Source organism: Marmota monax, unplaced genomic scaffold (genome assembly GCF_021218885.2).
Source record: "Marmota monax isolate L192 unplaced genomic scaffold, Marmota_monax_Labrador192_F-V1.1 WCK01_AAM20220418_F8-fsc00168, whole genome shotgun sequence".
Classification (NCBI taxonomy): Eukaryota; Metazoa; Chordata; class Mammalia; order Rodentia; family Sciuridae; genus Marmota; species Marmota monax.
This window is the reverse complement of record NW_026692492.1, coordinates 3931606-3958567: the sequence shown is the minus strand read 5'-3', so window position 1 is coordinate 3958567 and position 26962 is coordinate 3931606. Positions and strand designations below refer to the sequence as shown.

Below are 26962 nucleotides of genomic sequence, written 5' to 3'. Positions count from 1 at the left end.
CTCTCAGGGAGGCAGCATTAAAGATGGCGGCGGGGCCCTGCCCCTTCTTGACCACGCCCCTTTGGCCACGTGCACCAGCTGCTCACTGCTCAAAGGCGGCGCCTCTCCTGGCTCCCTGGTGAATGTCACCACCTTCTTCCACCCTCAGCAGTTACTGAATAAAATCCGTTCCCACTGCTGTAACTAGGTCTGGCTGTGGCACCATGAGGAGTGGAATCTCAGGAGAGGAGAAATGGAGTCCAGGAGACCCCTCCCTGCACTCCACCAGGCCAAGGGCTGCAGCAGCCTGAGCCAGGTGGGCAGAGGCACAGAGGGAGGCTTCCACAGGGAGTCTAGACCCTCACTCAGGCGCCCAAGGGCAGAGACCACCTCAAAGGCTTCTGGGACATGTAGTCTTTGGACAGAGTGACTTAGCCAGGGTCTGCCCCATTTTAGAATCAGGAATTTTAAGAAAATCTGTTAATTCCCAGCCCAGGATGACCACTGTAGGAGGGTAGAAGAACCTGAGCTCAAACCAAATTCCCAGTAGCCTCTGAGAGCATTCTAGGTCATTCAGTCTGTCCTGCCTGTCCATCTCTCACCATAGATGCCTCTGGGAGCTGCAAGCTACACAGATTCAGGGTTCTCAGGGATTCTAGACAGTGTAGTCTGGTGCTCTGCTCACACAGTCTTTGCCCTTCAGGACCATGAAAGTTGTGTGCCATGTGCTGGCCCAGCCACCCTGGAGGACCCTGGCAGTGGACTCTGGTGTTCTACCGATGCAGCCCTCACCCCAGAAGCCTAGGGGTTGCAAGTAGCTCATTTACCCGCATACCCCCAGGATTCTGGGTAGTGCAGTCTTGTATTCTACAATGCAGCCCAGCTGCAGAGGTCTCTGTGAGCTGCAGGCTACTCAGGAACCCCTAGTGATTCTGCACAGTGTAGCCTGGCATTCTGACCATTTAGCCCTCCCTCCAGAAGCCTATGGGGGCTTCAAGTAGCACTTTAACCCTCATACACCCACCCAGGATTCTGGGCAGTGTAATCTAGTCTTCTACAATGCAGCCCCCACCCCCAGCAGAGGTCTCTAGAAATTGTAGGCTACACAGTCATTCAGGCATCCCTAGGGATTCTGGACAGTGTAGTCTGGTGTTCTGCCAAGGGGATTCTGGGAGCTGCAAGCCCCCAACGATCATGGGTATTATAGCCTGGTGCTATGTTCAACTGTACAGTGACTACATAGAGCTCAGAGCCCTCAGGAATTCTGAGTATTGTAGTCAGTTCTACTCAGTCAGCCCTGACCGCAGAGGTCTCTGAGAGCTGTGGGCCATTGATTATTCTGGGTTGTGCAGTCCATCCTACCTAAGTGGACTTCACCATCAAAGGTCTGGGATCTGTGTAGCACAAGCCTGCCTAGACACCCCTGGGAGTCTGTGTAGTGCAATACAAACCTTGCCCTGGCAGAACTCAAAAGGTAGGTGCCTGGGAGCTGCATGCCCCTCAGGGATTCTGGTAGCATAGTCTTACCTTCTGCCTCCATAGCCCTCACTGTGGAAGCCTCTGAGAGTTCCAGGCCACATGGACACCGGGCATCTCCAAGAATTCTAGGTAGTATAGTTCAGCTCCCTACCCTGTAGCCCTCACTATTGCAGATCCTGGGAACTGTGATACCCCCTGAGGATTCTGGATAAGGTAGTCCAGTGTTTTGCCTACATGCCCCTACTGCAAGGGCCATGAGAACTGAAGGCCACAGGCTTGCCTTGGTACTGAAGACCTCACTGTGGAAGCCTCCTGGAATTGCAGGCAGCACATTCACCAGTGTGTCCCCAGGAATTGTAGGTAGTGTAGTCTGACCTGCATAATGCACAGCTCTCACTTGGGAGGCCTCTGGGAGTTGCAGGCTGCATACTCACCTGGGAAACACACCTCACCAAGGATTCTGGATACTGTAGTTAAGCTCTCAGTCCAACAGTCCTCACAACAGAGGATTCTGAGAACTGCTGACACTGAGATTTGTGGGTAATGTAGTCCTGTCTTTTTCCTACTCACTGCAGAAAATTCTGAAACTCAAATTCCCCCTTAGGATTGTGAGTAATGCAGTTCAACAGTTTGCCCACTCACCACAGAGGATTCTGGGAGCTGCAGTCCCTGATGGTTCTGGATAATGCAGTCTAGGGTTTGCCTGCACAGTCCTGCTGAGGATCACAGGAGCTGAAGACCCCATGCTTTCCCTGGTACCCTAGAGATTCTAGGTAGTGTGCTGTAACAATACAACTGTCACCACAGAAACCTCTGGGACTTACAGGGTCAGGGTATGTAGGCATCCCCAGAAGTTCTGAGCATTGAAGTCTGGTATTCTGCCCTTGCAATTCTCACCGCAGAGGCTCTTGAGCAAAGCAGGCACCCAAAAGTAATTGGTAGCATAGTTTGATTTTTTTGTCAGTACAGCCCTCTCTGCAGAGGTCTCTGCAAGCTGAAGGTCCCTAAGAATTATGGGTAGTACAGTTTGTCATTTGACTTCAGAAGGCTCTGGTAACTACAATGATGATTCTGTAGTTACCCAGGATTCAAAGTAGTGCAATCCATCATAATCCTTACATCTCTCAGCCTAGAGGCTCCTGAGAGCTTCTTACTGCATTTTCATGAGCCCTTACCCTCAGGCCCCAGTGAGACTCCAGGCACTGGGCCCTCCCAGCACCACCTTGAGGGGGCATTTGTGTCCTTAGACACTCAAGCCACACAAAATACATTGATATACCATGATAATGAGCAGCCAAAGCCTCAGTAAGAAATACTGTTGTGGTGGTGGGGCTGGGGATGTGGCTCAAGTGGTAGCGTGCTCGCCTGGCATGCGGGGGGGCGCTGGGTTTGATCCTCAGCACCACATAAAAATAAATAAAGATGTTGTGCCGACCAAAAACTAAAAAATAAATATTAAAAAAATAAATACTGTTGTAAAATAAATTCTGCTAAAATATTACCTGAGAAAGTAAAGAACATGGCAGAACTTACTTCTCAGCACACCAGGCAGTGCACAGGAAGCTTCTTCCTCATGTTTTCCTCACATGGACCTCAGTCATCCTGAATCCACAGTGGAGTCTCCATGGGTAGGTGCCAAGGAGAAGGAAGTTCTGGTCCTCACCATAGATATATCCACCAGGCATTCCCAGGCCATGGTATCTTTCTAGATGTGTCCCCAGGATTAAAAAAAAAAAAAAAAAAAAAACACTGGTCTACACCTTAGATAGAGCCCCTAGGAGTCCCTAGATGTGGCAGGCATCTCTCAGGTGGGTCCCCAGAAGGAAGTTTGATTAGGGCACAGAACACAGCCCCCAAAAGTAATTGATCAGAGAAAGTTATTCTGAGTGCCCCCTGCTGGCCACTGTAGACAGTGCAGGATTCTGGGTGTTCACTGTTCAGAGCTGCACCCCCTTGTGCTAGGCACAGTGAAGCTCTAAAATTCATACTTCTGACTATTCCAGGTCATGATTTTAGAAATCAAAAAGAAATAGAGCCTACCATCCTATATCTTGATCAGAATGGATGGAGATAGCAAGCAGCAAAATACATGGCCCATAGACAAAATTTCATTGAATTTAGCAATCATGTAGAGGAAACAGTGAAATTTATAAACTGGAATAAGAAAAATTTTAAAACATTAATATTTAAAATAGAGACCCCAAATCTGAAGTACTTTCATGTAAGTCTTAAAATACAATCATTCTTTCAGAAAATCTTGAAGTGTTTAGAAAGAAATCAAATGAAATATAAATAAATGCAGATATACTTTGTTCATGTCTCAATATAATTAAGATGAAATTATCTCAAACCTGACCTGAAGATTCAGTGCATTCCAGAAATTCCCAACAAGCTATTTTTAAACCTAGACTAGACAGCACTGACTGCAAAAGGACACACTTCAAGAAGCCACACATATGGACACCAGAACCTATCAAAATACTCTCTACACTTGCATTTAAAATGGGAAACTGTAAAACTCTAGAAGATGTGCATGACCACATATTTTGTGAATACAGCCCCCCAAAAAAAATCCATGAAAGCTGGGGATGTGGCTCAGTGGTTAAGCACCCCTGGGTTCAATCCCTGCTACAAAACAAACAAACAATAACAACAACAAATCCATGAAAGAAAAACCTGATAATGTGGACTCTATTAAACTGCTCTGTAAAAAACAAACTTATTAAAGTGATGACAAGACAAGTCAAAGACTGGGGGAAACTTTGGAAAGTATATGTCTAAAACAAACTTGTGTACAAAATATAGTAAGACACTCAACAATAACCCAACATAATGGGTAAAGATCTGAACAGACAATGCACAAGAAAGATACAAGATGGCAAAGAAGCATAGAAATGTCTCTTAGTATCACCTGTCATGAAGAAAGCACAAACTAAGACCCCAAGGTGCACTGCACAACTATTAAGCTGCTAAGGTCTTTACTAAAGTGTAGTATCAACCATGAGGATGATGAGCAGCCACAGGAACTCTTTTGAGACCCTGCCTCTAAATAAAATACAAAAAAGGGCTGGGGATGTGGCTTGGTGATTAAGTGCCCCTGGATTCAATCCCCAGTACACCCACACACACACACACACAAAAAAAAAAAAAAAAAAAAAGATTAAACTACTCTAAAGTAAAACCTTAGGACATGGTTATATTTCCTCAAACACCTACTTGGTTAATTATTCATACAGTTAATTACTGGTAACTGAAATTCTTAGCTAGTTCTGTATTTTATTAGGAACATTTATAACACAAAAATCAAATAGTTCAAACTAATATAAAATTCAAAGTATGTGGCTCTTTTACATATTTCATGTTGAAGTAATAACATATGATAACTTATTATATTTTTATCATGTCACTAGGTTCTGTTTGTCTTCTTAAAACTTGATCACTACAGGGGGTAAAAATGACATTTTAGAGATTCTATTTCAACTCATGGTTTAACTTTCCCTAAAGAGCGACTTTATTAAAAAAAAATTGTCCTAATACAAATTGACTCACTGTGACTGAATCACTTATCCCAAAGGATCCTTGTCTCTATTTTATTTCTATGCATATCTTTTAGCAGCAATATAATCAAATATTTGTCACTGGGACAAATAGTCAAAGAAATAGTCATTTCCTCCAAGACCTCTGCAGGAAGTGGTGAGCCAAGAGAAGCAGAGGTGTCAACTCAGTCCAGGAGTGATATTAGATGCTGCTGTGTTGTGGGAAAACACTCTACCTTTTAGAAATCACAAGGAGCTATGGATGCCCAAACTCTTGCATGAGTCTAAATCTAGTTGAAATTCTAAGTAATTTTACTGTCACTAGCTCATCATGAAGCTCATGACAACTAAAGGATCTATGGGGCTGGGGATGTAGCTCAGTGATAGAAAGTTTCCTAGCATGCAGGAGGTCCTAGGACCAACCCCCAGAACCACAAAAGGAAAAACAAAGAATTTGTGTCTTATTTGTATAATATAATAGAAAATGAATAATCATTCCTCTTAAGAAAACATGTTGGGCCTAAAACACTTGAGACTCTCAGAATCAAAATACTCTCCTTATAGTGTATTGCATAGCTAGACCATCAAGAACAGTGGTGTCACATCATAAAGCATGTTCACATTAAGCATACCATCAAAATAACAAAAAGGCTTTATTGACTGTTGATAAGAAAAATGAACATAATCTAGCTTAGGAAATTATTAACACATTGGAAACATGTAATTACTGACATCAAAATCCTCCGGGACAAGCCAGGCACTTTGACACATGCCTCTCATCTCAGCTATTTGGGAGGATAAAGCAGAAGGATCACAAATTTGAGGCTGATATTAGCAATCCAGCTAGACCCTGTCTCAAAATGAAATTGTAACAAGGACTGGGGACATATGTAGCTCAGGGCTTGCATAGCACATCCAAGGCCCTGGGTTTAATCCCCAGTGCCAAAAAAAAAATTCTCGAGGTGAAACATCTCATAACAGACAACTATGGCAGGTACAGAACAGGACAGAAGCCATTATGTCAACCTACTCAAAATGATTAAAGTAAACCTGCACTTTGTTCAGCTCACAATACTAACATGTCTGATTTCTGCTTCTAATAATTCGAATGTGACCATTTGAATATGATCAAAAGTGCATATACTTTTCTAATGAATCCAACAAATATGAGACAGATACTCAACTGCATTCTGAAAGCCACCTTATAAGCACATAGGGACACAACACTAGGATAAAATGTAATCATGGCATTTCCCACATGAAATAACCCTAAATACTAATAAATACATTAAAATTATTAAATACTAATAAATACATAATTTCAAAAGAAAGACAAATTTATGAAATCAAAAGCAAAGTGATACATTTTTAAATGATATTTTGAATATAAGAGGCAAAATTCTTAAAGAGTTCTCCCACAAGAATTCCTGACAACATAAAGTATCATGCTCATTAGAAGGCCCATCCCTTTGTTCAAGGAATAAGAGAACTTTCTGATGAATGTAGAACTTTAATAGGACATATGGAAATGCTTTCTAAATTTGACAAGAAGAAAATATCTGTTTTTTTAAAAAAGGTTATTTTTAGTAAATGTATCTGAATTACAAAAAAAGCAGCTACTGACTTGTCTCTTACATTTTGTAATGATTTGCACCCCAGGAGATTTCATCTATAGTGGTGTTAAATATCATAAAATATCAACAGTTAAGTTAACATTAAAAATATCATCATCCCTCTTCTCTTTTAAAACTGATTTGAAATTTTCTTAGAATAATTTCATATGAATTTGGAAGAGGCACTGTGGTATATGTGTAAATACATGATCTTTTTTAAAAAATTTTATTTATTTTTAGTTGTAGTTGGACACAATACCTTTGTTTTATTTTCTTATTTTTATGTGGTGCCGAGGATCAAACCCAGGTCCTCCCATGTGGTAGGTGAATGTCTACTACTGAGCCACAACCCCAGCCACAATACATGATCTTTTTAAACCATACCTCTCATGCTTGAGTCCTGTCAAAGACATCTTCTGGGATGGACTCCATGGGCTCTCACATGCCAGGTAAGTGCTCTGCCACTGAGCTGCACATCCAGTCTCCAAAGATACCTTAATAAATGGAAATTAATTAAAATCATTTGATTATGAGCACTTCCAAACAAGACAATTCTCTCAAACAAAACAATTCTCTCAATCAAACACAAAGTAAGGTAAAAGTAATTTTTTAAATATTCCTTAAAAAAAATAGAAGTTCACAGAATTAAAAATTCTATAGAGGGCTAGAGTTGTGGCGCAAAGACAGAGTGTTTGCCTGGCAGGTGTTAGGCCCTGGGTTGAATCCTCAGCACCACATATAAATAAATAAAATAAAAAGATCCACTGACAACTAAAAAAAATTTTTAAAAATTCTGTAGAAAACTGAAAGAATATTAATTAAAAAATTGAATAGGAAAAATCTACTGCACCGAACTGGAGGCAATGATGAATTACATAGAAAAATAACTCTAAAATAAGAAAAATAAATGAATCAATTAGCATACAGAACCTTGGACTGAATTTAGAGTTCTCCCACTGGATGGGATCCTGGGATCATCAGGGCTCAAGGCTGGCTGTCATTTGCCCTTTAACAAATTCTGACTTTATTTCAAATGTTCATTATCTATAGACAAAAAGAGAGAGAGAAAGGTGACTTTTCTTTTTTTTTTTTTTTTTGAAAGGTGACTTTTCTAACTTTATTTTATGGTATATCAAATCCTGATATAGTCAAGATAATTCATCCAATGCAGGATGTCAGTGTTTATACAATGGTCATTATTTGTGCACCATTACAAATATACTGCCAATTAGCACAGCAGCCAGGGAGCTGCTCATCCTAGACTAGCAGGGGAAGAGTCTGAAGGAGGGGGAGGGAAAGTCAGGAGGAGGAGGGGGCCTGGAAGATGGGTGGGGTCTGGAGAAAAGGCAGGGTCTTAAAGAGGAGGAGGGTTGGGCTGGGGTTTGTGGCTCAGTGGTAGAGCACTTGCCTAGCATGTGTGAGGCACTGTCTTCAATTCTCAGGACCACATAAAAATAAATAAACAAATGTAGAACTTTAATAAGACATAGTGATATGCTTTCTAAATTGAAAAGTAGAAAAAAAAATGTCTACTTAAAAAATTTATTTTTAGTAAAAATATTTCTTAATTAAAAATCTCAGCTATTGACTTGTCTCTTACACATTGTAATGACTTGAGTCCTAAGGAAACTTCATCTACAGTGGTTTTAAGAATCATGCAGGGGACTGGGGTTGTGCTCAGTGGTAGAGCACTCACCTAGCATGTGTGAGGCCCTGACTTAGATCCTGAAAAGCACATAAAAATAAATAAAATAAAGGTTTAAAAAAAGAATCATGCAATATAATACTTGACATTGAAATGCTTTCTTAGAAAATTTTCATCGAAATCTGGAAAAGATATTGTGATATATATATATATATACACACACACACACATAATGTTTTTAAACATATCTCTGGATACCTCTGATGCTTGAGTTCTGCCAAATGACATTGTGTGTGTGTGTGTGTATATATAAAAATATATATGTGTGGGGGGGGTTGCTGGGATGGAACCCAAGACCTCTCAATTGCTAGGCAAGTGCTCTGTCACTGACCTGCATACCCAGTATGCAAAGACATCTCAATAAGCAGAAAATAATTAAAATCATTTAAGATTATCATGAGAATTTTCAAACAAGTCTCTCAATGAAAAACCAAGAAAGCAAAAAGCATATTTTAAAAATATTGCTGAGGAAAAACAGCAGAATTTCATAGGATTAAGAATTCTGTAGACGGGCTGGGGATGTGGCTCAAGCGGTAGCGCACTCGCCTGGCATGCGTGCGGCCCAGGTTGGATCCTCAGCACCACATGCAAACAAAGATGTTGTATCCACCGAAAACTAAAAAATAAATATTAAAACACTCTCTCTCTCTCTCTCTCTCTCTCTCTCTCTCTCTCTCATTAAAAAAAAGAATTCTGTAGAAAACTAAAAAGAGAAGAAATTAAAAACAACTGGAAACGTGGTGGACATGGGACATTTTCTAGTAAATACAGACATTGCAAAACAACTAAAATAAGAAAACTCAATCAATCTATTAGCATAGCAAAGTTGGAACTGCTGCTTGGAGATCTCCCACTGGAAAAGACCCTGGGATCATTAGGGCTCACAGCTGATTGTTACCTGACCTTTCACAGATTCTGATTTTATTTCAAACGTTTATGATCTAGAGAAAAAAGGTGACTTTCCTAAATTCAGTTTATGTGCCATCAAAGCCTGATATAGTCAAGATATTTCGGCCAATGTAGAATGTCAATGTTTATTCAACAGGCTACTTTGTGCCCCACTGCAAATGTACTGTCAAACAGTGCCCTGAGCTGTGGCTGAGAGAGGCAGGGCCTGGAAACAGGGTAGGGTGTGGAGGAGGGCCACAGTCTGGACAGGGCAGGGATCTGGAGAAGAGACATGGGGGCCTTGGGGGAGGGGTCTAGGCAGAGTCTATGGAGGGTGTGGTCTGGAGGATGGGGTGGGGTCAGGAGAAGGAAGGCAGGGCCTGCAAGAGGGGTCTAGAGGAGGGCCAAAGCCAACAGGAGGGACAACAGATGGTGAGGAATAGTGGCCTTGGTGGTCACTCGCTCAGAGCCCCTAGTTCTCTAGCCTTCCATCCCAACAACCCACCTCAGGGAAACTGACCTGAGCTGGGTGGAGGCAGCAATAGTCTGCCTCACCCACCACCCTCCACCTGGTACAGTAGGCCCCAGCAGCTTCACTGAATCCTGGGCAGAAGTCCCTGGCCATCCACCACCCCTGCCTGCTCTGACCCAGCCACCATAAAGTGCATGGAAGTATCAGGTATTCTACTGAAAGAGGAGAGGACCTGGGTATAGTAGTATACACCATAATAATCCCAGCTACTTAGGGAGACTGAGAAATGAACATTCTAAATTTGAGGCTACTCGGAAATTTAGCAAGATCCTGTCTCAAAAAGAAAAGTGAGGATGTTGCTCACTTATAGGTGGTAGAACACTTGCATAGGATACATGAAGTCCTGAGTTCAAATCCCAGTCTAAATATATATATTTTTAAGAAGAGGGATACACTGTTATTATAAAGCCAAGTTCCTTTTATTCTATATTCATCTTTATCATCATTTAAATGCATTATCACATTCATGGACAATGAATTATTTTGGCAGAAGCTGTAGGGCACTTGAAACCTAAAATGTAAGATGCTATTTATTATAGATCAATCAATTCAAGATAAATGATTTCTAAAATGAAGATGTAAACCAGTAGAAAAGCTAGATTGGGCTCATAGACACCTGACTCTCCAACATATTGGTGCAGGGCAGGCACTGACTTCCTCAACAAGACACATAAAGTTCAAAAAATAAAACCAAGACTCAATAAGTGGGATGCCTTCAAATTAAAATGCTCTGCCCAGTAAGGGAAATAGGATCATGAAGAGAGCCCATCAGACTGGGAGAAAGTCTTTTCCATCTACTTTTCCAACAAGGGATTCATATCCAGAAATATAAATAACTCAAAACATGTAACAACAGAAAAATGAATAGCTCAATACAAAAATGGGTGAAAGAACTAAGCAGACATTTCTCAAAAGGTGAAAAACAAATGGCCAAAAACATGGAAAAAAAATGTTCAACATCCCTGGCAATCAGAGAAATGCAAATCACATCGACATTAAGATTTCATCTCAGGGCTGGGGATGTGGCTCAAGCGGTAGCGCGCTCGCCTGGCATGCGTGCAGCCAGGGTTCAATCCTCAGCACCACATACAAACAAAGATGTTGTGTCCGCCGAAAACTAAAAAATAAATATTAAAAAATTCTCTCTCTCTCTCTCTCTCTCTCTCTCTCTCTCTCTCTCTCTCTAAAAAAAATGATGCTCTTTTAAAAAATTTAAAAAAAAAAAGATTTCATCTCCAGTTGGAAGGGCAAACATCAGGAATACAAAAACTAAAAAAACTCTGGTGAGGATATGGAGAAAGGTACACTCACCTTTGTTTGTGCTGACGAGTGCAACCAACCACTATGGATAGCAGTACAGAGATTCCTCAAGAAACTAGAAATAAAGCCATCACATGATCCAGCTGTCCCTCCCACCTTTTTTTCTGTTTTGTTTTGGTATTTATCTACAATAACAAAAATCAGCATGCTATAGTAATACAGCCATATCAACGTTCAAGCCAGCACAATTCTCAGTAGCCAAGCTATGAAACCACCCCAGGTGTCGGTCAACAGATGAGCAGATAAAGAAAGCATGGCATATACACACCACAGAGTTTTACTTGGCCATAAAGGAGAATGAAATTACTGCATCTGCTGGTAAATGAATGGAACTGGAGAACATCATGCTAATTGAAATAATCCAGACTCAGAAAGCCAAGGTCAAATGCTTTATCTTATACGCAGAAGCTACAGATAAATAAGGAAATATAAAACAGGGAAATCCCATAAAGATAGAAAGGAGGTCAGTGGAATAGAAGGGGATGTAGGGGGAGAGAGGAGGGATGGGAAAAGGGAGGAACTACAGAATGAAAGTGACCAAACGATCTAAGTACATATACGACTACACCACAGTGAATCCCCCCTTCATGTCTATCTATAAACCACCAGTTTAACAAAACAATAAATAAATACAAGGAAGACCACTAGAGAAAGGGGAGCAGGAGGAAGGAGGTGGAAAGGGAACATGGAAATACTGGGGTGAAACTGAACAAATTATACTCCATGCATGTCTGCATACATCAAAATGGACCCCACTATTATGGATAAGTAAAATGCACCAGGGCTGGGGTTGTGGCTCAGTGGTAGAGCACTCACCGAGCACATGTGATGCCCTGGGTTTGATCCTCAGCACCACATAAAAATAAATAAATAAAGGTATTGTGTCTAACTACAACTAAAAAAAATATTTACAGAAATTTTCTAAAGAGGTAAAATGTACATATACTGACAATTAAACTGGAATTTTCTCAACCAAATAAGAATGTGATTTATGAGTTTAGTTTCATGAGTTTAGTTCCATGAAATGTGGTTCATGAGTTTAGTACATGGAATAAACTTTCTTAATATTTTTAGGTGTAGATAAAACAAACACCTGTATCTTATTTATTTACATGTGGTGCTAAGGATCAAACCCAGGGCCTCACACATGCTAGGCAAGCACTCTAGCAGGAGGCTTCAGCCCCAGCCCTGAAATACATTTTTAATAAATAAATTTGTTACAAATAACATACTAAACTGAAATAAAGTAGCGGGCTGTTAACACATGTGCTTTTCCATATTTCCGTATTCTTTTCTACTACTTTGACACTGCAAAAAAAGAACCATTCAAACAATAAGGAGGGCTGGGGTTGTGGCTTAGTGGCAGAGCACTTGCCTGGGATGTGTGAAGCACTGGGTTTGATTCTCAGTATCAATAAATAAAACACAATCCATGGACAGCTAAAATAATATCTTAAAAAATAAGCAATAAGGAACACAAGTAATGGAGTCTCTCCTGGGCTTAGAACCCTCATTCACCATTCCCCCTTCATCCCACCCAGGCTCTCCAGCAAAAACCTGGGGTAACTGTATGGAGATGATGAGGGGCTGGGGCTCAGTGGTAGAGCACTCCCAAGCACGTGCAAGGCACTGGGTTCAATCCTCAGCACCACATAAAAATAAACAAATTAAATAAAGGTATTAGGTCCAACTACAGCTAAATTTTGCTTCAAATTATGACAATATATACCTAATGTAAATTATTTTCAAAAAGACGATGAGGGTCACAACCTAAGGCCTGCTGCAGAGCCACCCTGAATGAAATAGTGAAGGAGCAGGGCCCACAGCCAGGCTCTCCTCAGCCCTCAGTCCCAAGGTGGGGCTCTCTCCTCACCAATACCACATTGCCCACACCTGCTGCGGGTCATTCCAGAAGCTTCTAGTGCATCTCCCTCAGGAAACTCAGAACAAGAGAGCTCCAGGCATCCCTAGAGACATGACCCACAGTGCCCCCAAGCCAGGCATCACCCTCAGGCAGTTCTGAAAATAAGGGAGCTCCAGGGGTCCCTAGAGACATGACATTATACCCAGCCTGATTCCCTCTTAAAATTGGGAGCCATCTTGCCACAAAGCCATGAAAAGCTAATTTCAGCTTCACTATAAATCAGTGCAAATTCTGAACCTGCTTGGAATGGCTGCCCGCGCCTTGAACCCCCCCTGCCTGGCTCTCTGACCATACAGCAGCCCTCTCTGAAACTGTAGTGACCCCCATAAACCCTGGCCTTCCCTGGCCAGATCACGCCCCTCTCTGAGGCTCTAATGACCTTCATAAATTCTGATGTCGGGGCCAGCACAATGTGAACTACCTTTGTGCTCTGCTGCCCGAGTGTTGTTATCTGTAACCCCCTTTGTGGAACTTTCTGGGCTACGGAGCTGCGCTGCGAGGGAGCTGGGGCTGTCTTTTCCCGCAGTTTTGGGTGGGAGAGGCAGCCCGGCCGGTGGAAATGATCAGCTTGCATTAATTTGATTTTAATTGGAGTCACTGGCCTTTTCTTTGTGTCCTGGTCTAACAGTGACCCACAGTGACGCCGAGTCAGGTGGCTCCCTGAGGTAGCTCTGAGGAAAAGGGAGCTACGGGGGTCCCTGGAGACATGACCCACCCTGTCCCCGACCCAGGTGGCTCCCTGAGGTAGCCCTGAGGACAAGGGAGCTATAGACGACCCTAGGACCACAGTGCCCCCAAACCAGGTGCCCACCTCAGGCAGCTCTGAGGAGAAAGGAGCTCCAGGCATCCCTAGAGACATGACCCCCAGTGTCCCCTTACCAGGCATCCACCTGACGTAGCTGTGAGGAAAAGAGGTCTCATCCACTCCCTGAGGGGCGACCCACAGTTTCCAGGAGCCAGGCTCTGCCCTGTGGGTCCTGAGGAGAAAGCTCAGCTCTCACCCTGAAGGAGGAGGACTGGCGTCAAAGATGGCGGCGAGGCCCCGCCCCTGATGACCACGCCCCCCATGGGCAAGTGCCCGGATAGCCAAGTGCCCGATGGCCACGCCCCCCAGGACCCTGCTCATGCTCAGAGGTGCCCACCCCTAGGTTCCTGGTAAACCTCAGCCCTTTCTCCACTCTCAGCTGTTACTGGATAAAACCTGTCCCCACTGCTGTCACGAGGTCTGGCAGTGTTGGCTGTGTCATCATGGAGTGGAATCTCAGGAGAGGAGAAAAGGGAGTCCAGAAGCCCACCTCCCAGTTCACCAGAAAGCAGGGAGCTGAAACGCCAAACCCCAGCTCTTGTGCTACAGCGAAAGAAAATTTAAAGTCAGACACCAAAAGTCATGCAGGAGAGGGTTCTGAGAAGTGACAGTGAGGTGAAAATAAACTAAGAGAAAAGTGAGGCTTCAGCAAAAGCACTCTCAAGGGGGAGAGTGGGCATCTCCAGGCAGGGAATAAAAGGAGACAAGGCTGTCCCCAAACTTCATTACTGTTGATGTTTTCCAGGAGAACTGGGGACCACCTCTGTACTCTGCCCATCAGGTGGTCAACTCCTCCTTCACGTTGGGCAGTGGAGTGGTTGACCTTAGCTGGTCCTCTCCAGAACTGTCACGGTGGCCATCCTATTTAGGGGGCTTCATCTACAAGTCAATCCGTGTTGATGTGGGCACTGGGGTCAATTGCTGGTCAAAAGTTACCTTAGTGTGACTGTGCTACTAAAGGGATCCTCTGTAGTGGCACCCCCTCCTCCACAGAAAATCTTAACTAAGTTTCCCCAGAAATCTTCACCATAATTGATTTGAGGACTATCAGCAAAAGAGTCTCTATCTACAAGAGAGATCAATGTAGGTAAACTTCCTGTTTTCCTGTTTCTCTATTTCACTTGGCCACTGGCCTGGAAGAAATCATCACTCCAGGTGCTAAACACCCCATTACTAGTTTACCACAAACATTTACCAGTTTAGTAGTTTGTCGAAGTGTGGGGAGCCACTCTGAGTGACCCACACCTTCCAGTCCTGAAGCAAGAGGCTCTGACTGATCATTTCAATCATTTCATGGTCACTTGGGCATTGTCCCAGCTCAGAAAGTCGAGGCATGTCTTCAGACGTAGGTGTCACCCCTGAGGTTGAGCTACACTCACCTGTTCCTCTGTAATCATACCCCTTTGCCCCTTTGGGATAGAATGGTCCATGGAAACTCCCTTTGTGTGTCCCCTACTCTTGCTATGCCTTTGGGTGGGGCCTTCCTAGATGTCAGTCAACCTGCTGACACATACATCAGGAAGCTAGACTCAGCCCCCTGAAACCTGACCCCTTGCCTCATTTGAATGGCTTTTCCACAATAAAAGGGTTCAGCATGAGTGTGTGTGTGTTTGTGTGTGTGTGTGTGTGTTCTCTCTCTCTCTCTCTCTCTCTCTCTCTCTCTCTCTCTCTCTCTCTCTCTGTCTCTCTCTGCAGAACCTTAAGGTTAGAGGAGCCATCACAGCAGGACCCAAAGGAAAAGGTATTTCTCTGTCTCTCGTGCGATTATTTCACATAGCCCAGTTCACCTGGAGTGACCCTGAGTGTTTTAGTCATGAGAAAGGTGACAATTTGTGGCCGATATGGAACTCTAGGATGAATTTTAGAAATTTAGTGGGTTTGGAATTTCTCTCCAGAAGTTAAGCACGCTTAGGATTTCAGAGTATTGTGGGCTGAATTGTAGAAAGTAAGTGAAGTAGAAGAAAAATCTGTGACATTCAACTTTTTAATATTTGGGAGCAGTTTGTCTTTAGAGAGAAAAAAAATTATTTTTATTGAAAGACCCGCGGATTCCCTGTCCAAGAAAGACGCACGAGGCACTGGCTGCAAAAGCAAGAGGCGATTTATTGATACACAGGCGCCTGCGGGTGCTCAGCGAAACCTCAGCCGGAGCTTCGGTGAACTGGCACACCGGGCTTTGGGGTACAGATCTTTTATAGGGTACAGTGGTCAGTTTCCCTCCTAGCACAGTAACAGGTATCTCATTGGCTCTTTTGAATCCAGCATATAGGTCACTTAAAGGGTAAACTTGTTTTTCACTATAGGTTCCTGGAAAAACCACATAAAAACCATTTGTTATTCATTGTATGGTTTTTCATTGTATGATCCCGTTTGCCCAACCGTGCCGGCTCCTTTCCCAACCATCCTGTCCTTTCTTAATCGGTTACACTTAACTGATTTTCTGAAAAATACATCTGACGTCTGTGCAGGTGTGGAAGCAAGCCCTGGTGATTTGTTACTGGGCCTAAAGTTATTGGGCTGGGGTCTTTCATTCCCCCCTTTTTCTTTATCATGGATAGAATCTTATATCCATTGTCCTGCTTGCTCAGGTTCTTGGATTAAGCTCGTTTGTGACCCTGTCTGTTGTTGAAGCAACTGGTATTGCTGAGTAAGGACCATAGTCTGGATTACAGAAAGTCTTTCTTTCATAAACTGCACCAATCTATTGAGTATGCAGGGTCCAAACGTCAGGATTATCAGCAAAATAATTAAAGGTCCCGCTCTGGTGGATAGCAAAGAACCATGGGGATTTGTTAAACCAATGTTCAAATCATCCTTGTTGTGCTTCAAATTTTTTTTTTTTATGAGCGCTCCTCATCTGTCAATTGTTATATCACTGCAGGATATATGGACATATACACATACAGACATACCGACATATAACACATAACAAGAGTGTGCACACATAACAATTAATAAAGGCCTCGTAGCTTTTAGCAGATGAAATCTCTATTGCAATGTTTTTTTTTTTTTTTTTTTTAAAACTTCACTGATCAGAAAAACATTAACCTAGGTCTGCAGGATCGGAATCACGAGCTCAAAAAAAATACAGAATCTAAGAAAAAACAAGAGTCCTAAAAAAAAAAGATGACTGGCCAGTAGTTAGTAAATACCATACAATTTACTTCTTGGTTTGGTCTAGTTTGAGTTCAGGTAAGCATTTTAACCTTAAGTTATATTTCCAGGTTTAGATGTTGAAAATTATGATACAAATTTAAGAAGCAATTTCCAAAATTTAAAATTTCATATCTTTTTACATTAGAAAAACTTGTTCACATAAAACTGGAAATAGGACCTCTACCATCAGAAGAAATTTCTTTAGTACCTCTAAGCCACTTTGCTTGTTCTGAAGTTTCAAAAGTAGCATTGAGTTACATTAAATTTGCCCACACACTACCATATATATCTGAAATTAAGCTTTGAAAATTTCTAAGACTATTGCTATTTAATTATCTAATGTCATTTTTATGAGCCAGACCAACGTTTTAATTTTTTTTTAGGCTACCCAGTTCAAAATTGAAACTCTTTAATTTTTTTATTTTTTTTATCCCAAGTATTTAAGTTTTCTAGCATGAACTATCTGAAATCAAACTAAACAATTGCTTAAACCCAACTTTTAACTGCAAGATAGTGCAATGCTTTAGAAACCCATTCAGATACCAGATTGTTACAATAAAAATTATTATTATTATTTTTTTTGACACACATTTAACCTAGATTATCCCTAAGAAACAATCAGACAACCAGATAAGAAAATCTCTCTCCAGGTTTTGAACTTTCATTTAATTATGGCTCCCATCAGTGGCACCATAGACTTTCCCATGAGTGGACCAGATGTTTTCACGTAGGGGCAACTATAGGTGTAAAATCAAGGGTCTCAGTGTGACTGGCTTTACTGCATTCAGTGTCCCTTCTTTTTAAGTAAACAGAGGTGGCGTAATCCTTAAGATGTAGATAAGGACCCAGGGAACTCCCCAGAGCTAAATGGCTCTGGCAGCTGCTGGGAGTCCCTTAATCCTATCTTTCACCCATAGGATCAGTTCCTCCAGTTTGGTTTGACCTTAGGCATTAGGCATTTTTTTTTTTTTAACTTTTTAGTAGCCAGCTCCCAAAAAGTCCATCCTCTGCTTGCAGTTGTTTCGAGTGCTAGGCTTCCCCAAGAAAGCAGAGTGGGGACTCCTTAAAAGTCCCCTTGAGAGTGTCAAAATTTGTGACTGAAAATTTGGTTCCCAGCTCTAAAGCCAATTAACACCAATTTAATAATGAGGACAGGGCTTTGAGAAAAGTCAAAGCGAGATGTCAAAGTTATTAAATCCCCAGCAGGCATCTCTATTTGCACTCAAGCCGGTTATGGGGGGGGGGGAGAAAACATTGCTTCTCTAGTCTCAGTATTCAGCCTTAGATGGAATTTATCATCCGCCTTGGGCTGCATTTCCAAGCAGCCCGATTCCAGGAAGACCCGTTTGCTTCCTTGGCCCTGTGATAACACTTGGGAGGTTTGGGGACCCGTTCCCTTCTACCCCCACGAGGGAGGGAGAGGGCCGGGTGCCCCTGAGCCGCTTTTTTTTTTTCTTCTTAACTTTTAATTAATGGTTGTCTGCCCGATTTCGGACGTCCTGCCAATGGTCAAGGGTGAGACTCAAAGGAGTTGTTATGGATTGCCCCATGTTAGTCTTAGATGGAGTGAGAAAGTGCAAAGGCAAGAAGACCGACACAAATATCAGACTGGACACGGAGAACGCTGCGCGGCTCGAGCACAAACCGAACGTACCTGACGGATTAGGGAGAGGAGGGATACCGTCACCTCCGTCACCCACGAGTACAGTGTACTCTACAGAACATTGGAGGCCCCCCCCAAGATGGGCCTCCCTGAGCCCCTGGGACGTCTCCCAGGGTGGCAGGGGAGAAGTCCGAGTTCGTCAACTCCTTCTCAAGCTGCCCAGAATACAGAGCGATTACGCGTAATCGTACAGACGCTGCGCATGAACAGATAACAAGATAACAACCAGACAGAGAGAGACACAAAATGACACGAACTGGCCTAAAGTTATTGGGCTGGGGTCTTTCATTATAATTCTAGAGACTCTAAATGTAAAGAATTATTAAGATGATTAATGGGATATGTTGTTAAGTTCAGTTCTCTCCCATGGGGAAAGTGCTTTTGTGGACTTTTGGGGATTGTTTTTGTGAATTTTTATAATTTGAAATATTAGGTAAAGATTGGGGGGGGCAGTTATATATTAGAAGTCTGTGCTTGGAGAGTGAGAAAAGGGGAAGGAAGATTTTGTGATGAGACTTGATACAAGGATTCTTTACCTGTAGAGGAGTGAATGTTATTTTTGTGAATGCTCTGAAGGTTTATACTGAACCTCTTTGCTACATTCTTGTCCTACTGAATCAGAATGGCTGGAACTCACCCACTGTGGACAAAAGACTTTAGCTGCTGTTCCCTGTGGTGTCTGTAACTAGACTCACCACCAGCAGTGCTTTTAACCCTTAAGCAACCTGGCCTGGGTGCCAAATGAAGACTGCCCTAAAATCTGAGAGAAACACTGGTGTCACTTTTTTTTAAAAGAGAGAGAGAGAGAGAGAGAGAGAGAATTTTTTAATATTTATTTTTAGTTTTCGGTAGACACAATATCTTTATTTCATTTTTATGTGGTGCTGAGGATGGAACCCAGCACCCAGTGCTTGCCAGGCGAGTGCACCACCCCTTGAGCCACATCCCCAGCCCCTAAAACTCACTTTTAAAGTCCTCCATGCTACAAGGAAAAGTACAAAACACAGGCGAATACAAGCTGCAAGCGCAGGTCGCAGAGACAAGGCAAGGTGCTACCCGTCCCTAGGATCCTGCCTAGGCCGGAGATAGAGACAAATCTAACAGAATCCCACCAGCTAGGGGAGCTCAGGGAAACTTTGCCTGACTGTGGGCAGCAGGCTCCATGCTGTTTCCGTCACCATGGTAACCACTGGGAGCCTGGCAGAGCCGGCTTCCTGGTCCCGCCTCCCACATTTCAGTTATTTTTGAATTAAATAATCTGACTTTTCTCTGTGGTTATGTTACTAAATAATGCTATTGATGGGAGGTTTCCAACTATGCTTTTTTATATTTTGCTTTTAATTTTGAAGGTTATGGGGGTGCACTTGCTTGTCGCAGGAACAAAAGCCAGCAATGTTCCTGTGATGAACATAAGACCCTTACCCTCATTCCTGACTAAGTAATTACAAAAAATAAAATATACATAAGGGTCTTATTTCAGCTACATCATGTGACATCACACATTTATTTATGCACTCCTAGTTAAAAATAAATTGAAATGGATCCAAATATCTTAAGAACCTCGTGGTTACATAAAGTTAATACAATTATAAGTTATGCCCTGATTATTAATATATTTTTCTAGGTACTTGGATAGCCTATAGTTCTTAATTCATAAAATGATTAGCATATATGTCTAATTGTTTAGCTAATATATACTTATCTAATTGCTTTTCTTCAACAGAAAACACATAATTTATATACTTCTTATACATGTATTTATCTGATGTTGTGCCTTAGCTCCTCTGCTTCTGTTTACAGATATTCTAGATACAGACATTTTAGATAAATATATTTTACTATAAATTTGCTTTCAAGAGAGAATACAACCTTCAAGTAATCTCTAGTTCTCAAAGTTATCATACAAGATTTAAAAAACTTTTTTATTTTAGTTGTTGTTGGACACAATACTTCCATTTTTTAATGTTTTTAGGTGGTGCTGAGGATTGAACCCAGCGCACTGCACATGCTAGGTGAGCGCTCTACCGCTGAGCCACAACCCCAGCTTCTGTAAAAACTTTTATAAGATTATAAACAAATATAACTCTATCTTCAGAAATACTCAAGGGCTTTAACTATTTTTTCATTAATATTTCTTCTTATCAAAGTACAAAAATTTGTTTAGATTCTAAGGTTTTAACAAATTAAAGTATAACCAGGAAAAATTCTAAAAGGAAAAGATTCTTTAGCAGAGAGGAAGCACACATTGGAGGTCCTAAGAAGAATCAAAAAAACATCTTTGGGTGAAACAAGGTCTTTACATTCTAGATTTTAATGATAAAAGTATTTTCCTAAACCAGAAAATCTTTATATCATTATCTAGACAGATGATATAAAAAGTTAAAACTATTAAAAAGAGATTTATATGTACTGTACTGACTATCAAAATTTTACCTGATTAATTCAAGAATATTTCAGGCTATTTCCCTAATTTTACTATGCCAATGTGAGCTAACATTTTGTCCATATCTTGACATGATAAAAACCTATTAAAATGTTTTTATTTCCTTTAAGGGAGGTCTTTATTGCCTGATGATTCTTACTGTTTAATGTGATAAAAAAAATAAATTAAAAAAAGACAAATCCTGTAACAAGGCCTCTGGCCCTGAGCTGGAGCCTCACTGAGATGGCTACATCTCTGAGGTGAGAGAAGTTACCAATCAGGCTCCATGGTAAGAGCTGGAAGGGGAAGAAGGGAGGGGAGAAGCAGCTCCCCCATTCTCAGTCACTATCCTTGAAGGGTTAACTTGCCCAGAACAGTGAAAGACAAAGCTGCTTTTGTGTGAACTTCTGCAGACTGGGAACTTCTGAGCCCCTCCCCTTACATGCTGGGTATAGAGTTCTGAAACTACCTGAACTCAAAGTTCAGGGGGATTGATTGATTACACCAAAAGCTGTGCCCTCTGAACCTGGCTATAGCCAAAGAAAATCTGCTTCCTGTTTGGTGTCTTGCCTGGTGTGTGCCCTGAAGCACTTCCTTTCCAGACAAATGGAGCCACCTTTAGCCATGATTTCTAGCTTCACACCAACCTCAGTGGACAGTCCAAGAGTTAGTCCCATTACTCCTTTTTCTTGATATGTCTTCCCACTAACTCCTCTGCTTCTGTTTATTTCTACAAATTAACTACCACCTTGGCTTTCTCATCTACTTTGGGAGTAGTTGAAAGAACTCTTGGGACCTTGCCTGCATTTCACTGCTCATTGCTAGCTACTACCTAACACCTGCACCCCAGCCCTGCACTCCACCAGGCCAAGCGCTGCTGCAGCCAGGGGCCAGGTGGGCAGGGCTGCAGACATGTGCAGCTGCAGAGGCTGGGAAATTCACTCATGAGCCCAACAGAAGCCCAGAAACAGCCCACTGCAGAGGTCTCTGGGAAGTGAGGTGTTTGAGACAGAGTGACTTAGCCAGAGGCTGCCCCATTTTCAGATCATGGTTTTTCAGAAAAGAAATTAAAGCTGGATGCGGTAGCACACACCTGAAATCCCAGTGGCTCTGGAGGCTGAGGCAGGAGGATCACAAGTTCAAGGTTAGTCTCAGCAATTTACTCAGACCCTAAGCAACTTGGCAAGACCCTGCCTCAAAATAGAAACTGAACAGGGCTGGGTTGTGGCTCAGTTGTTAAGCACCTCTGAGTTCAACACCTGGTGGGAAAAAACAAAACAAAACAGTTGAATCTCAGCCCATGGTGACCACTGTCAAGGGGAGGAGCACTTACTTCAGATCAAACCCTCTGGTGATTCTGGGAATGCAGGCTTCAGCCCCTGCCTTGGGGCATTGTAACTAATTCTAAATAATTCATTCTAGATGATTCAGCTCTAGTCATGGATGCCCCTGGGAGCTGCAGGCTACACATTCATTCAGAATGCCCAGGGATTCTTGACAGTGAAATCTGGTGTTCTGCCCCCACACTGTAACCACAGAGGACCTGAGAGTTGTGTGCCACGTGCTGGTCCAGGCACCCTGGAGGGCCCTGGCAGGGTCACCTGGTGTCCTGCCCACACACCCTAACCACAGAGGACCTGAGAGCTGTGTGCCACATGCTGGTCCAGGCACCTGGAGGACCCTGGCAGTGTCACCTGGTGTCCTGCCCACACACCCTAGCCACAGAGGACCTGAGAGCTGTGTGCCACATGCTAGCACCTGGAGGGCCCTGGCAGTGTAGTCAGGTGTTTTGGCCATCCAGGCCTCACCACAGAAGCCTACAGAGGCTGCAAGTAGCACATACTCCAGGATTCTGGCCAGTGCAGTCCAGAATTCTACAATGTGGCCCTCATTGCAGAAGTTTCTGTACGCTGCTACACGGGGGCCCCTAGGGATACTGGGAAGTATATTCAGCCCATGCAGCCCTCACCATAGAGGCTCCTGGGAGCTGCAGGCCCCCAAGCACCAGGGACATTGTAGTGTGGTGCTCTGTTGATGCAGACCACATTACAGTGGCACCTTAGAACTCTGAGCCCCCAGGAATTCTGGGCATTGTAGTCCGTACTACTCAGGCAGCCCTGAGCTCAGAGGTCTGTAGGCCATTGATTATTCTGGGTAATGCAGTCCATGCTATCTAAGTGGACCTCACCATCAAGGCTCCGGGGATCTGCCTGGACACCCCAGATGCTTTTCCCTGAAGCCCTGGACAGGAAGGTGTCTGGGCGCTCCAGGGCTCAGGGATTCTGGGCAGTGTAGTCTGGCCTTCTGCACAGCCCTCACTGTGAAGGCCTCTGGGAGTTGCAGGCTGCACACTCACCTGGACAACACCTCCCCAAAAGGATTCCAGGTAGTATAGTTAACTTCTCTGCCTCCCGTTCTCACCACAGAGGATCCTTAGAGCTACAGCCCTTGAGGGTAGTGAGTCACGTAGTTCTGCCCACTCACATCAGAGGGTTCTGGGAGCTAAATTCCCCCTTAGGGTTGTGGGTACTTCAGTCCAGGGCTTGCTCAGTCACCAAAGAGGGTTCTGGGAGCTGCAGCCCCTGAGGATTGTGGGTAATGTAGTGCAGCTCAGTTACTACAAAGGATCCTGGGAGCTGCAGCCCCTGAGGGTTCTGGGTAAGATAGGGTAGGTTTGGCCTGCACAGCCCTGCTGGGAGGACCACAGGAGCTGCAGACCCCATGCTTTCCCTGGTCCCCTAGAGATTCCAGGTAGTGCTCTACCCACACAACCCTCACCACAGAAACTCTGGGAGTTACAGGGTTTGCAGGGATCCCCAGGGATTCTGAGCACTGAAGCCTGGTATTCTGCCCTTGCAGCCCTGCCCCCAGAGGTTCCTAAGAACAGCAGGCATCCAAGGGTAATGGGTAGCACAATTTGTCATTTTGTCAGTACAGCCATCACTCCAGAGGTCCCTGCAAGCCGCAGGTCCCCGAGGGTGATGGATACTGCCGTCTGTCATTTGACCTATGCTGCCCTCACTGCAGAGGGCTCTGGTGACAGCAGGCCCTGAAGGATTCTAGGTAGGGCAGCCATCATAACCTTCGCAGCTCTCACCCCAGAGTCTCCTGGGAGCTGCTGGCTGCATTCTCACAAAGCACCCCGGGGACTCTGGGCAGTGCAGTCCAGCATTCTGCTGCTCACACCCACCAAGGCATCTGGAAGCTTTGGGCCACGCGCTGGCCCTGGTACACTGAGGATTCTGGGTAGCATATCCCAGCGACTGCCCACCCAGCCAAGAATCCTCCACAAAGGCCTCTGGGATCTGCAGGCCACACAGTTGCCAGGAGCCCCCATTATTCTGGGTAGAACTGGTGTGTCATGCAATTCTCACCAGGGGCTCCTGGGAACTGTGGGCCCCGAGGATTCTAGGCACTGCTGTCCAGCATTCTGCCCACAGGCCCCTCAGTGTGTGGCCGCTAGGAGCTACTGGCCCTGGTACCCCAAGTATTATGGGTACTTCAGCCAAGAAACTGCCCACGCAGCCATCCCCACTGTGGGACTGGTCAGAGGGCCCACCCCACTAGAACAGACTCACCCAGCAAACCCCAGCATCATCCGGTTTCTTCTAAAAAATTGTGGTCACGTAATGGAAAGTCTTTAATACAGCCACAGTTGAAAACAATCATAATTCTTTAATATCTAATACCTAACTGATACACAGATTTCTCCAGCTATTTCCAATAAATTTTAGACAATGACAAATGAGGTTCTAATAGGAGCATGCAGTACACTGGATTAATACATCTGAAGTCCTTTACTTGTGGTTAATTTACACTGTAGATCTTCAAGTCTGTGTTTTGCTTCTTCATTTGGTTTCATCTCAGAGTGCCTGGGATGGAGTACTCCACCCCTGATCTATAACCCCACCACAAGGTTCTTCTTGTAACCGACACAAATGCAATATTTACACTTAATGTAACTTTGAATTTTAACACATCGACTTCTCAATATTTCTCAAGTACTTAAACCTATAAGAAAATTTACTCATTAAAACATGAATAAGAGCAAGCAATGAGGTGCACATTAGCCCTTCCCCTCAGGCCCCAGTGGGACTCCAGGCGCTGGGCCTCCCTGCACCATCTTGAGTGGCCATCTGGGTTTCTCCTGTGCCCTTGGATTTCTCCCCAAAATACACTCAGGCCACACAAAACACACTGAAGTGACATAATGATGAGCAGCCAAACCCTCAGTGAGGAATACTGTTGTAAAGGAAGTTCTGCTGAAATATTACCTGGGAAAGCAAAGGACATGGCAGAACTTCTTCCTCAGCACACAGGCAGTGCCCAGGAAGCTTCTTCCTCATGTTTTCCTCACCTGGACCTCGGTCATCCTGAATCCACAGTGGAGTCTCCATTGCCAAGGAGAAGGAAGCCCTGGTCCTCACCACAGACATATCCCCCAGGCATCCCCAGGCCATGGTGTCTCCCCAAGAGGGTCCCCAGGATAAGGAAGCCCTGGACCCCACCTTAGACAGAGCCCCCAGGCATCCCCAGGTCATGATGTCTCCCCAAGAGGGTCCCCATGATAAGGAAGCCCTGGTCCCCACCTTAGACAGAGCCCCCAGGCAGCCCCAGGTCATGATGTCTCTCCATGTGGGTCCCCAGGAGAAGGAAGCCCTGGTCCCCACCTTAGACAGAGCCCCCAGGCATCCCCAGGTCATGATGTCTCCCCAAGAGAGTCCCCAGGGTAATGAACCTCTGCTGCCCACCTTAGGGCCCCCAGGCATCCCCAGATGTGGCATTTCCCACGTGGGTCCCCAGGAGAAGGAAACTTGCTATATGTAGGCAACACAGGAATTACTGGAATTTGAATTCTAAAAAAAATAGCACTCCTGAAATACTGAAAGGTTACTCTGACAACACATATACAAGTATGCATTCAGAGAACTTTGAACATGGTTGAAAGGAATGAAAAGAAAGATAAATAAATGCAGTGATTTTCCTTGCTCAGGATCAATTCAACCATTAATGTTAGGGAGATACTTCTTTCTAATTTGATCTTTAGATGCAGCAGAATCCCAATCCCAGCACCACAGAAGATACCTACAAATGCTGAGCCTAGAAGATATGGCAAAGGAGTGATCAAAAATAGCTCAAAAGGGGGCTGAGATTGTGGCTCAGTGGCAGAGAACCTGCCTCGCACATGTGAAGCACTGGGTTGGATCCTCAGCACTACACAAAAATAAACAAACAAAATAAAGAGATTTTAAAAAATAGTTCAAGACTCTGCACATCTGGTTACAGCTCTTATCATAAAGCTTCAGTGATCCCAGAGTGTGGCAGTGGGAAAGGCATTGGAAATAGACAAAAGGAACAGAAGAATGAGCTCAGAAAGACCCATGTAAAACCAGTCAAGTGTCCTCTCAAAGGGACAAAGGCCACTCGATGGAGAGAAAAAAATCTGTAACCATGAATGGCTGCAGAACAGTTGTGAAAATAAAAATGAAATACGTGAAACTCGAACGCAATCTTTACGGCTTACCCAAAAAGCTACTCAAAATAATCCATAAAGTCCAATTTTCAAGTGCAAAATTATAAAGTTTATAGAAAAAAATCTGCATAGACTTGTGTCTTATAAATAGGAGGAATCAGACCCAGGAAAGACACCCTTTGGAGTCTGGAGCTCTGCTGCCAAACCCAGGAAACTAGAGCGGCTGCAGGGAGACCATCCCGGGGAATGCGGCCGACACCTCAATTCCAGAGCTCTGCACTTCAGAGTCTGAGGTCACAAGTCTCTGTGTGTCTAAGCTACCCAGTTGGTGGCACTTTGCTAGGCAGCCCTAGGAGAATGACACAGGCACATTCGGCTCCACCCTCTGCAGATACCTGTCTCCCCAAGGTCACCCCACATAGGGAGGGGGCAGGAGCAGGGCACCTCACAGGCCCTCACCACTGCCA

At 43.7% G+C, this 26962-nt stretch overlaps 1 long non-coding RNA gene across 3 annotated transcripts in view; it reads right to left on the bottom strand.

Moving 5' to 3' along the window:
- LOC131424153 (uncharacterized) overlaps window positions 1-23700 on the bottom strand; it is a 48228-nt gene extending 24528 nt beyond the window's left edge. For 2 of the 3 annotated variants that reach the window (XR_009226709.1, XR_009226710.1), the window contains exons 1-5: window positions 23379-23700; window positions 22116-22281; window positions 7538-7651; window positions 6992-7101; window positions 2992-3163 (exon numbers count right to left, since the gene is read on the bottom strand). This is a non-coding gene — a long non-coding RNA (uncharacterized LOC131424153). The remainder of the gene's footprint in view (window positions 1-2991; window positions 3164-6991; window positions 7102-7537; window positions 7652-22115; window positions 22282-23378) is intronic. The other variant, XR_009226711.1, reaches the window with a different exon arrangement.
- Window positions 23701-26962: the final 3262 nt, after the last annotated feature.